This window comes from Lycium barbarum, chromosome 8 (assembly GCF_019175385.1).
Source record: "Lycium barbarum isolate Lr01 chromosome 8, ASM1917538v2, whole genome shotgun sequence".
In the NCBI taxonomy this organism is placed as follows: domain Eukaryota; kingdom Viridiplantae; phylum Streptophyta; class Magnoliopsida; order Solanales; family Solanaceae; genus Lycium; species Lycium barbarum.
The window spans coordinates 39,384,401-39,395,653 of NC_083344.1; the positions used below are offsets into that span (position 1 = coordinate 39,384,401).

Here is an 11,253-nt window from a genome sequence, read left to right on the forward strand (position 1 = left end):
AGAGTACAAAGAAAACTGCCCGCACTGCGTTGCGGCGGTCAACGGTTCAGCCCACCGCTACAGCGGACCCCATCACATCCTGACGTCGCTGTAACGACCAAGATGTCCGCTTACTACGGACCACCCTTATCCCTGACTTCCCGCGACGGTGAGCTATTCCCCGTTATGGTGGCCTCACTGTCACTAAAATTCTTCCACTGCAGCGGTCGCCCCTTCACTAGTGAGCTCGGTTTTCCACCAAGTTTTCACTCCATATCCCAACTATTTATCTGAGGCCTTACAACTACAAACTAAATATGTCGGTCAATGTGTAAACGTACTACAGACTCAACCGTGGTCTCGGAATTTCTAGCAGAGGTCTAATTTATCACGTCACCCCGTAGCCATCACGACCAAACTTAACCTTTTTACAACCGGATACACAATCCAATCTAGCACAACTTGTGACCTTAATCTAACGATCTTGTCAGATACCAATTGTTTCTTCCCTAATAGCAAAGATTAATCTACCTAAATTCGCTTTCTTACACCTCCATCCCACTAACACGAAAGTACTCATACCTAAAATACCCGAAGAAATCTACGTGCTACGCGTTTCCCACAATGGCTGTCCTTCATGTCCTTATACTCAACTTCCCTTCTTTATTTACTCTCAGTCACTATACTCTTGCCCAAGTCCGATGTTCCTTACTTAACTCACACTCATGCCACACACCATCATAATACCTCGACAAAGTTTAAACTTATGCCCCAAACCAATCATATCACTGACATGTCATACTTGTTAAGACGTAAATGCACTTCTGCGACTTCCGAGCAACCCAACACTGAGAGCATGGAGACTATGCAACCCTTTGTACCATCTCCCATTTCGCAAGAAACCCCCACAATGAACGAGCCTCAACCACCATCCCACACAACAGAAGCCTTAAATCATAACTTAATACTGAACTTAGTCACGTGTCTGAATGAGGAAGACATATCTAGTAACATATCCAGACATGTCGTAACGAAGCTCGCTCATATGAGAGTTTAGGGAATGAGTTTTCACCATTCATGGAAGAATGAGACAAGGAAGTGTAGATACCAATTGGAATCCACTAGATACCAATTTGAATGAAGTAGCACGATAGAAGGGATGAAGTAAAATTTTTCTAAATGTCCTATAGGATCTCGTAGATAAGTACGGAGCTCTTCATACCCATCTACAAGACTTTACTAGACACGTTCTTATATAATAAGATTCACGAACCTAAAGCTCTGATACCAACTGTCACGATCCTAATTACCGATCATGCGGGCACCTACCTAAATATCACTAGTAGGGAAACCCTTACCCGTTAAGACTACAAGAAAAATGGCTCTTAGCGATGGGAAAAATGGTCCCTAAAAGTCTAGATCTGGTCCCTAACAGTAAATAGCGACCAGAAAAATATGGTCGCCACCCGTCGCTATAGGCTCCACCGTTAAAGGTCAATAACGACGAGATTTATTTACTTGTCCTTTAAGAGATTTAACGACCATAAAATTTCTGGTCCCTAGTAACCTTTTAGGGACCATATTTCTAGTCTCTAATCTTTCGTTCTCCTGGTGCTGTTTAACTTTTAGCGACCAGTTTTACTGGCCGTAAATTGACTTTATAGATGAAATATCTGGTCCTGAAAAGGTTTTAAAGAACATCAGCAGTGCTAGTCTTAAAAGGCTGTGTTCAATGCAGATCATAATTTATGATACATAAATAAATTCATGGTCTTTAGTTTTCATAGTTTGTAAAAGCATATCAACAAAAGTAGCAATAATATCACAGTCATATATATTTTGTAAGTAATTAAAAATGATAGATTAAAAATCCCAATAGTGTCATTGTATAGCCATGGTATATAATTCACACTGCTGATGTTACACCCCGTAGTTCTGCACGTTGAGATTTGTTTTAGGTGTTAGCTATTCAATTGTAGACATTGGAGTTATTGACAAGAAGATACCAGATCATAGGTGGTCGTTTTATAATTTTAAGAGTTCGAGTTCACGTAACAGGTTATAGAAGGATTGAAGAACGAGTGAACTAAGGAGATTAAGCTTCCGAGGCTCTGAAGGAAAGTTGAGCAAGGTTTGGTACAGAAATTTTGGTCTAATTGGGAGAAATAATATCTCTAAGTATGTTAAGAGTTTTGAAGTGAAACAAAAGCCTAAAGTAAAGTTCGGGAAGTCTAGTTTCCAACCACAAACCGCTCCCCAATAGGACATCGGGGTAAGGAGATATGGACGTTACAAGTCATGCTGGCAGGCCAGGAAAATGGTCTGTGCGAACGCACCAGGGAGTGGTGCGAACGCGCAAAAGACCAAGGGAGAACTCAGCGTGAACGCGCTGAACAAAATTTTAGGCTCGGGTCAGGGATGAAGATTATATGATTTGAGTATAAGAATATGTATAGATATGACATTCGGAGACCATATGGTATAAATCAGGTAGTACGTTGCTCGATGAAAGCCCTCGTTACTGCAAGCTAAGCGGGCATACCGAGGTTTTATAAAACAAACATATGAAGAGATATATGAGTAGCATATGGAAAGTTGAGCAAGTCCTAAGAAGGACTCTTAAGCCAAATATGGGCATAAGCCCACCAAAACGACGATTTAAGGAGACATTTTCGGATGATCTGACTTGGAGGGGCCAAAAAGCCATTATAAGTTTGGAATTTGGAAAAATGCCAAGAATGAAAGTTCTAGATACTTGACAGAGCTTTCCAACCATAGGTCCTGGGTCCTCACACGATATCGGGATCAAGAGGTATGACCTTTTTACTGAACGAACGCGCAGGCAGAAAAGTTAAGCCTGCGCGAACGTGCCCAAAGGTGGCGCGATCGTGCTGAACGATTTCAGAGGCGGTGCAGGCAGATTCTAGAGCATTATTTAAAGGGGATAACCCCTCATTTTCTGCCCCAAACACCCCAAAAACTCTCCAAAATTCTGGAGAGTTCTCCCCAACCTTCCCACACCCACTTTTAGCCGAAATCAGGTATAATTCCCAAATCCCGATCCAGACGGCGTATAGTTTCAACTACAAAATTGTGTATTAACGTGTTGTGGTTTAAGATCAAGGTGGGGGGAGTAAATATATAACATTCTTATCGGGAGAAAGGTATGGATCTCTTCCTATTTACGTTGATATTGACTTATTTACAAAGATAGAACGGTTAAATGGTTGTGTAGTGAAATGATTAGTTATGGAAGTTGGAAAACAGCGAGTGGGCTGTTTTATAGAATACTTTGATATGGAAAATGATATTATTGATGTTGGTATTGTTGTTGTTGTTGTTGGTTGTTGAATTATGAATTCGGGTTAGGCAAATAAACAGGGGAGATGCTGCCCGAATTTTGGCAAATTTTAAGGAGGCTTAATTTGAAGGTTTAGGACAAGTGTATGATGGTGAGCCTAAAAATAGTATGAATGGTTTTATATGTAGATTTCAAGACAAGAGGTAGATTAGAAAGTCGAGAAGCGAACTTCCAGGTATGTTAAGGCTATCCTTTCCTTCTTTTTGGCATGATCTATGACAAGTACGAAGCGTAACGATATCAATAATGAATCCATTCCTAGATGTAGGATATCCTGAGTTCTTTGACCTCTTAAGCCCGAAGGGGCATTCTTAAGTTGTGCGATCTCATAATGTTGTCTAATTCCCGAAGGGGACATTCATAAAGTCTTTCTTTTACCTATGCATTTTACATTTGATTTTTGAGTGTCGAAGGAGACAAATGAAAAGGGGAAAAAGTTCCCATTTTTGAGAAAAAGGGGAAGAAGTTCCCATTTTTAAGAAAAGGGAAGAAGTTCCCGTTTTGAAATAAAAGTTGCTCCGAAGGGAGTCTTTTAATGGTTTTCAAAGATTTTTATGCATTTGCATATTTACATACATGCACTACATCATTTCATGGGGAAGGGAAAAGGGCTAAGGCGTTATATACGCAAACCACCTGATCAGCTGGTACACAATGATTATTATGCCCGAAGGGGCCATCATTATTAAGCCGGAAGCGCCTGCCCGAAGGGGCCATTATGCTATTATTCCCGAAGGGGCCATCATCATTACTCGGTACATTGTTCGTACTGACATCCCTTTGCTTGGGGGCGCTGCGTTCATGCCACGCAGGTGTATACAGATGAGTGGAAGACATTGGCTGTAAGATGTTTCCAGGCTATCAGCTGGATTGGCGAGCTCCATCTCAGTTCAGAGTGTTGCCGAGTCAAAGTACTTATGCTATGGTAGTTTGTATATGTTAGAGACTTTGCAGACAGTGTCCTGTGGATAGGGCGTCGAGGAGTCGACAGTTATGTAACGCGACCATATAGGTCGATGTGTCTTTATGCTTTGTTCCCTTTGTAAAGATTTTATTTGTGACTAAAGGTTTTCTTGAATTAACAATAAGGGAGAAGTCCCTGGTTTGAAAAAAAATTGTATTGAAATTTTTTTTGGTACCTGACGGAAGCGTCATTTCATAGATTAAAGGTTTACAAAAACTCGTGACTCATGGATGGAATGGTAGTATGGCACTCAGCCGAGTAGGGTCTTGGGTGTCAGTCGCGGCCCTCCGGTTTGGGTCGTGACAGCTTAATACATAATCCTTCAGAGAGAAAAAAAACTACACATCCTAAATGTAATGTTTGGTCCAGTAGTCCTGCTAATGTAATAACCAATTTGTCAGCTTGTCTGAAGACTTCAAAACTTTGTGTATCTGGACTTGTAAATAGTACTCTTCAATTCCTGTAGGAGCATAAAATAAGTTCTATTTAGAAAACTGTAAAATATCGATACTTTGTTGTCTCAAGTATAACTACAATAACTCAACATTTTAACATAATCAAAATCAAATAGATTCTAACAGATTTTGATAAGAGACACTTAAGAATTTTAATAATCTCGCATATTCTATTTGCAAAAGATACTTAAGATGAACATACACACTGACCAATATCCTTGCTACACGAAACTTCATCAGTTGAACTTGTAGCAATTATAATGTTTCCCAAAAACAAAACAAGAGTGTGCGGGATAGGAATGTAAGCTCAGCCATCAAGTTAAAGCCTACAACAACTTTAGTAACTAGTCATCACCTCTTAGTTGATTAGTTTATGTTGCAAGCTTTCAAGATAGCTCAAACGAAGGCTTATCTTGTACAACACAAAACAAAAGGACATTGTTATTACAATCATCTAATAGAGCTACTAATCAGAAGGCAGCAAGGTCCATACATCTACATAGTAACAATCAGTTAAAGTGAGAAGAACATATCACCCTCACCCCAACATCGGAAGTACACCCTTTTTCTTTGTAATTTAAAATAAACATAAAGGGAACCGCGAGTCTAAATTAATGGAATGAAACTCAAGGTAATCGGGAAGAAATAATACCTTATTTTTAGCAAGGCCTCCTCAACTTCCTTCATTTTAGATAAGGAGTCATCTTCGCTATTCCTACCTAAGTAAAGGAAATACTTATTAGCAATTCAAGCTTATATACAACTCATATATTCTGAGCTGATCATGAGTGTTTAAAAAAAACTATATACTTCTCTTAAAAATTCAAGTCTATATGCAAGCACATCAGGAGAACAAGCCAGATGTTTATGAATTGGAAATCATTGCACCAAGTAAAAGATAGATTCACAAATGAAGCAGTAATGACCAGCATCCATATAACAAAATTAGTATATTGTCCTACTAAGAATTGTACTAATTCCATAAGCCATTCCCTTATTTATAAAATCGGCTATTAAGAAAATTTAGAATCAATATCCATATGGATACATAGAGTAGAGTAATAAATTTGAAAGTCAAATGACTAATGAGATTATAGAGCCTAAGTGCGTAATATATGGTATCATAGCCCGTTACTATTGTCCATCAGCAGCACAACAGGAAAACCATAGGACCCTGAGATTTACTGCCCAAATTTCCCATTATTTAACAGGTACAAATATTTGAACTCCTTTTAACTAAGATTCATTTTAAGCTTTCTACAAAAGAATTATTCCAGTATGTTTGGAATATATGCACCGATGATGCTAATCTATGCACTATTTACCATTATTCAAAAATTAATATTCATAAGATACTGCAAATTTAATACATGTAATTGTGATGCCTTCTCTTCCAGACTAACCTTGGTGACACACTAACATTTAATTTAACCTGTTTTCTATTAAAAAAAATGTAATTGTAGTTAAGCTAACTCCTTGATCTCCAAATACAACTTGAAGTATTCATAAAAGGGATTGGAGAGAGCAAGTCTAAACATCATGCTCAAACAAGCATGAGAAACATGGCAATTTACTCCAGAATGTTCAAAATTTATCAAAGCATGTGTTTGTACCTTCCTATGACTTCGTTACAGCAATAAAAAGAAGTCTGATCAGCTAAATCTACTAATTATTAATTTGATGGAGAGATAAGGCAGCAACTCACCTGTGTTCACCTCTTCTTGAGGTTGTCGCCCGCAAAACAGAAGCACCCAATAACAGCTCCACTTTAAAACCAAAGTAAACTATTACACGTACTTAATTTGTTCACATAGAAGACGTTTTTTAAATTTGAATATTACAAGACATACTAAATAAAAACATACAAGCGTCATGTTATGTCGGGTTTCTAGCATCTGATGGCTCATTGAAGAGAAGCGTCATACCTGGCATGAAACAACATACGATAAGGAAAGGAATATATAATATAGGGAGTATTCTCTTTGTTTGTTGAAAACCCCAAAACTAAGATATGTTACCGGTCCTCTACTCCTCTCATGCTTGAACATAGGGCAAAACTCCCATTACCAACATGTTCTTCATTTTCTTCCCAACCATTTCTCTTTAAAGATATCCATAGTCTATGTTAATAGTTAAGATTATGCTACCAGTAAAATGGAAAATCATCAGATTGTATAAGTTTGCGATGGGATCAATCTCGCAACATTACCAGCTTATTAGGCGAGAGTAAGCATGTCTGAAAGCCTCACGGGCTCATTTGATCCAGTTTCATCAGTAACTCAAAATCTAGCTTTATTTTCAATAATTTATTGGCAGGAAGGTGTATATATTAAGGTTATGCAGTTTAGTTCCGAAACCAAAGCAAATCCTCAAAATTAAAATGAAGATAGTTGAAATTGTGCGTGGAATTTTGTCTAACCATTTTGTATGGTCTTTACACTCCCTGAAGAAATAATAAATTTGTGAAAAATAAATGAACTTTGCTTATGAAAAATGAACAGATAAAAATAAATCCCTTCAGTGCAGAACAAATTTTGTCAAAGCTATGAAGTCCCACTAAGGTCCATTGTTTTACCAACAACAATAAAAGATTGATGAGCTGGAAAATCTTTTTGTAAGACAACAGAGATAAGCTCCATGGGTAGATTACTCAAAAAAAACCACAGGGTTTTAATGCGTACAAAATCTCAGGAGAGAAAGATTATATAACCTACACAAGAAATGACCGTGAACATGAAATAATCCAGCTAAAAGGCTGCATTCTGAGAAGGGTACTTTCAAGTTCTTATCATGTTTGTTATCAACAGAGTGATACAAATAAAAAATACACTCCCTAAATTAGACATAAGAACAATGCATAAGGACATATTAAGTAGTACACATGCTTAAATAAGAGCCTTCACATTATTTAATAGGAAGAAAGAAAAGCAAGAACTAAAAGGGAATAGTTGAGCATCAAATGGTTATCTAGAAAAGAGATTGGGGAATTACATATTAATCGATCAATAAAATATGCATCAAACGAAAACCAGTTGGCGTCAACTATTAGAATAAAGGGAAAAGTACATAATTAGAAAAAAAAAGTTTTAGGAAGATAAAAGTTCAAGCAGGGGAGACAATAAGAAATAAGAAAGAAATTCTTGTCCTACTTCATTCAATTGCGAGGTAATCTGAATAGAATATACAAACCGTTCAAAGTCATTTGAGTAGCCATATATGTTTCTCACGGCTGAAAAGTGACGAATAGGAGAGAGGTTCTATGACAGTCACTTCAATGCCATAGACAACCCTTTATAACGAATAATGCAAGGTTTACTTCTATTAGCGTCAGGATAAAGTTTGATATAAACAATGTGGTGCAGTTTAGACACCAACACCCCACTCACCAACTGTTAAATATCCATGTTCTTCAAGTTCCCGGACACCCAGCCTCAACCCAGAAAGGAAAATAGATAAAATATACCTCTACCTCACCCAAAGTAGAGGTATACACTCTACCCTCTCCTGACCCCACTTTGTAGAATTTCACTGGGTATGTTGTTATTGTTATTGCTGGAAGCAGAAACTCACCCCGTCTAGATTTTGAATCCACGCAGTTGACCATTAAAGTATTAATGGAAAGAAAACACTAGGTATACAACATTCAAGATTTCCAACAATAACTTCAAAATTTCTTATAGTTTAATTACATAGAGGACCACTTTATCTCAAACTAGTTGCAATAATGTCATATTAACAAGTCCTCATTTGAGAAACAATCCACAGACCTAGCAATGAAAATATATAAAGTTTCTTAAACATCCTGATATTACTGTAAAATCCAAAGCTTTGAACACTAAGAAAAATAAAATTATTATTAAATCAAAAGGTAATTTGACTTTTGGCTAGACCAACAACTTACTTTAGTCCCTAAACACTGAAATTTTAGAGAGAACATGTTTTAAATCTCATGGAACACAATAATATGCTAGGCATATACACAGGGATTTCAGATTTCGGGCTTTTATGAGTTAATTTTTTGGAGCTCTTTTTCTTTTGGCTGCTAACTCATAGCTTTACATAATAGAAGACCTAATGCCCACTAATTTTATTCAGTTTCCACCTAATCAACCACTCAAAGATGGAAGGAACGCTACTCTAGGTCCTAAGGCATCAACAAAATGAATAAGAGTAATAGATATATCTAAAAGCAAGTTACCTCAGGAACACAGAAAGCATCGGCTGCAGATGTAATTTGTCGACCACCTTGAGATTGATTTTGGATGTGACCATGGTGTCAGAGAGATGGAACTAGGGCTTTTTGAGGGTTAATCTCTGAAATTTCGTACACCTTCATCCCCATTTTTGTTGTCTTTTGCAGCAAAAACTGGAGAAAAGAAAGAAGATGGATTAGCAGAAACAACCGTCATCTTGGTCACCCAGTATGAGGTTTTAGGGATTTTGAGGGGGAATTTAACTATAGGTGACTCTTAAGTCTTTTTATTGAGTGGAGGTGACTCAAGTTTTAATTATTGAGTGGATGTGATGTTTTTTGATTAGTGATTAAGAGGTTTTGACCTTGCCCAAAAATTTTTATTTTGACACTTTGACTTTTAACTTTATTTTTAACACTTTCTCTTCAAGTTTTATTTTTAACACTTTGACCCAGCCAATATAAACCCTAAAATAGCAAAATTGGTCCAAAAAAAAAGGGCGCCAATAGCTGCACCCTTTTTTGCTCTTTTCCCTCCACAGTTCTTCTTCTCCTTCCTCGATTCGTTCTTCCTCCTTCTTCTTCTTCTTCTTCTTCTTCTTCTTCTTCTTCTTCTTTTCCATCCGCCTGTTCTCATTCTTTTTCTCCCTCCATTCTTCTTTCTCATCTTCCATTGCTTCTTCCCCTGCTTCTTCTTCATCTATTGTTGTTCCATTTTGAAGAATCTGCTCACCAAAAGAAAAAACTAAACCACCAGATTTGCAATTTTTTTGGTTGGATTTCATTAGTGTTTACATGGGCATTACTTCATAAGTATTGCTGCTTCCTCTGCTTCTTCTTCTTCCATTGGTGCGGCATTTTGAAGAATTTGCTCAACAAAGAAAAAAACGAAACCAGGAGATTTTGTAATTTTTTGGTTGGGCATTACATCAGAAGTAATTTCCGCTCATTTGGTAAGTAAAATATTGTTGTTTTGTTTCAATTATTTATGTGGGTTTTGCTGCTGATTTTCCAACAATTTACAGTAGCAATTGTACTTGTTGCAACAAGTGCTAAAGCTGCTGTATAAGAGCTTCTAAATTTTTGCAACAACTGTTGTAGTTTCTGCAGAAGCTGCTGTAGTTTATGCAACAGCTATTGTAGTTGCTGCCACAATTACAACAGATTATGTAGTTGTTGCAACTTCTATACTAATTGTTGTTAAATACATAGTATGAATAAGTTGCAACAGATTTGTGAGTTGTTGTAAGTAGTGTACTACCTATTGCAACAAGTATCTTGTTGCAACAATTCACTGATCCGTTGGATTCACCTTCAGTCCAACAGAACCCAAAAACTAGACCCAAAAAACTGTAGCTGACTCCAACAGATTAGTTAGTTGCTGCAACAAGTTTATTACCTGTTGCAACAAGTAATATACTTGTTGCAACAACTCACTAATCTATTGGACATCTTCAACTGTCTTTGGATTAAACAGAACTCAAAAACTGAAGCTGACTCCAACAGATTAGTTAGTTGGTGCAACAAGGATAGTACTTGTTCCAACAGGTAATCCACTTGTTGCAACACTAGATTCATCTGTTCCAACAAGTCATTAAGTTATTGTATTTTGTTACTATACTGTCATGACCTTTTTTTAAAAAAACAAAATATATTCAAGTAGAATTAATGGGGGACTCAATAACAATAGGTGTTGATTTCCATGCCGAATGGATCGAGAAGAACAATCGATATATTTGGCGATGGAAGGGTAGTCACATGTTAGAGACGATAGTGATGAGTGTCTAAAGAGATGTTGTGTTTGATAATTTTGTGAACTTAATCATCACCTATTGTGAATTAACTTGTGAACCGAAAGACCTTGCCATCACTTACATGCATAGCTCTTTTGAAAACCAGAGGGTCTTGCCTTTTAAGATAACCGATCAGGATCGTTTGCATACTTATTTGAATGCTATAGCTAGGCCCATTTTAAGGGTATACGTGGTTGGAAGCCCGGTAGAGAACCGTAATTTAGGTCAGAACCAACAAGATGTGTTAAATGATAAATTGGATGGGGTGGATATGGATATGGATATTCCAGATAATCGAAGTGGGGGTGAGCCGATTCCTACACCCGAAGTTGCGAGCAATACACCGTGTTCTACACAATCTTCACAGTGCAGCCATGTTCAAGATGATGAAACAGGCTTTTATAAAGGAATGTCATTCAAGAACAAGGAACAACTAGCAACTACGTTGAAACTTGCTTGCGTGAAGAAAGATTTTACACTGAAGAAGGTGATTAATTCGCGCACTGTGT

At 37.3% G+C, this 11,253-nt stretch overlaps 1 long non-coding RNA gene across 2 annotated transcripts; it reads right to left on the reverse strand.

The window, feature by feature from the left end:
• Positions 1-4,616: 4,616 nt before the first annotated feature.
• Positions 4,617-9,198, reverse strand: LOC132605057 (uncharacterized). Of its 2 annotated transcripts, XR_009568997.1 has the most exons (4): positions 8,958-9,198; positions 6,465-6,684; positions 5,412-5,474; positions 4,617-4,764 (listed from the first exon to the last, which is right to left on the reverse strand). It is a non-coding gene; the product is annotated as an uncharacterized LOC132605057 (long non-coding RNA). The 2 variants fall into 2 exon arrangements; XR_009568996.1 differs by lacking the exon at positions 8,958-9,198 and having other exon boundaries at positions 6,465-6,789.
• Between the last annotated feature and the right edge of the window lie 2,055 nt (positions 9,199-11,253).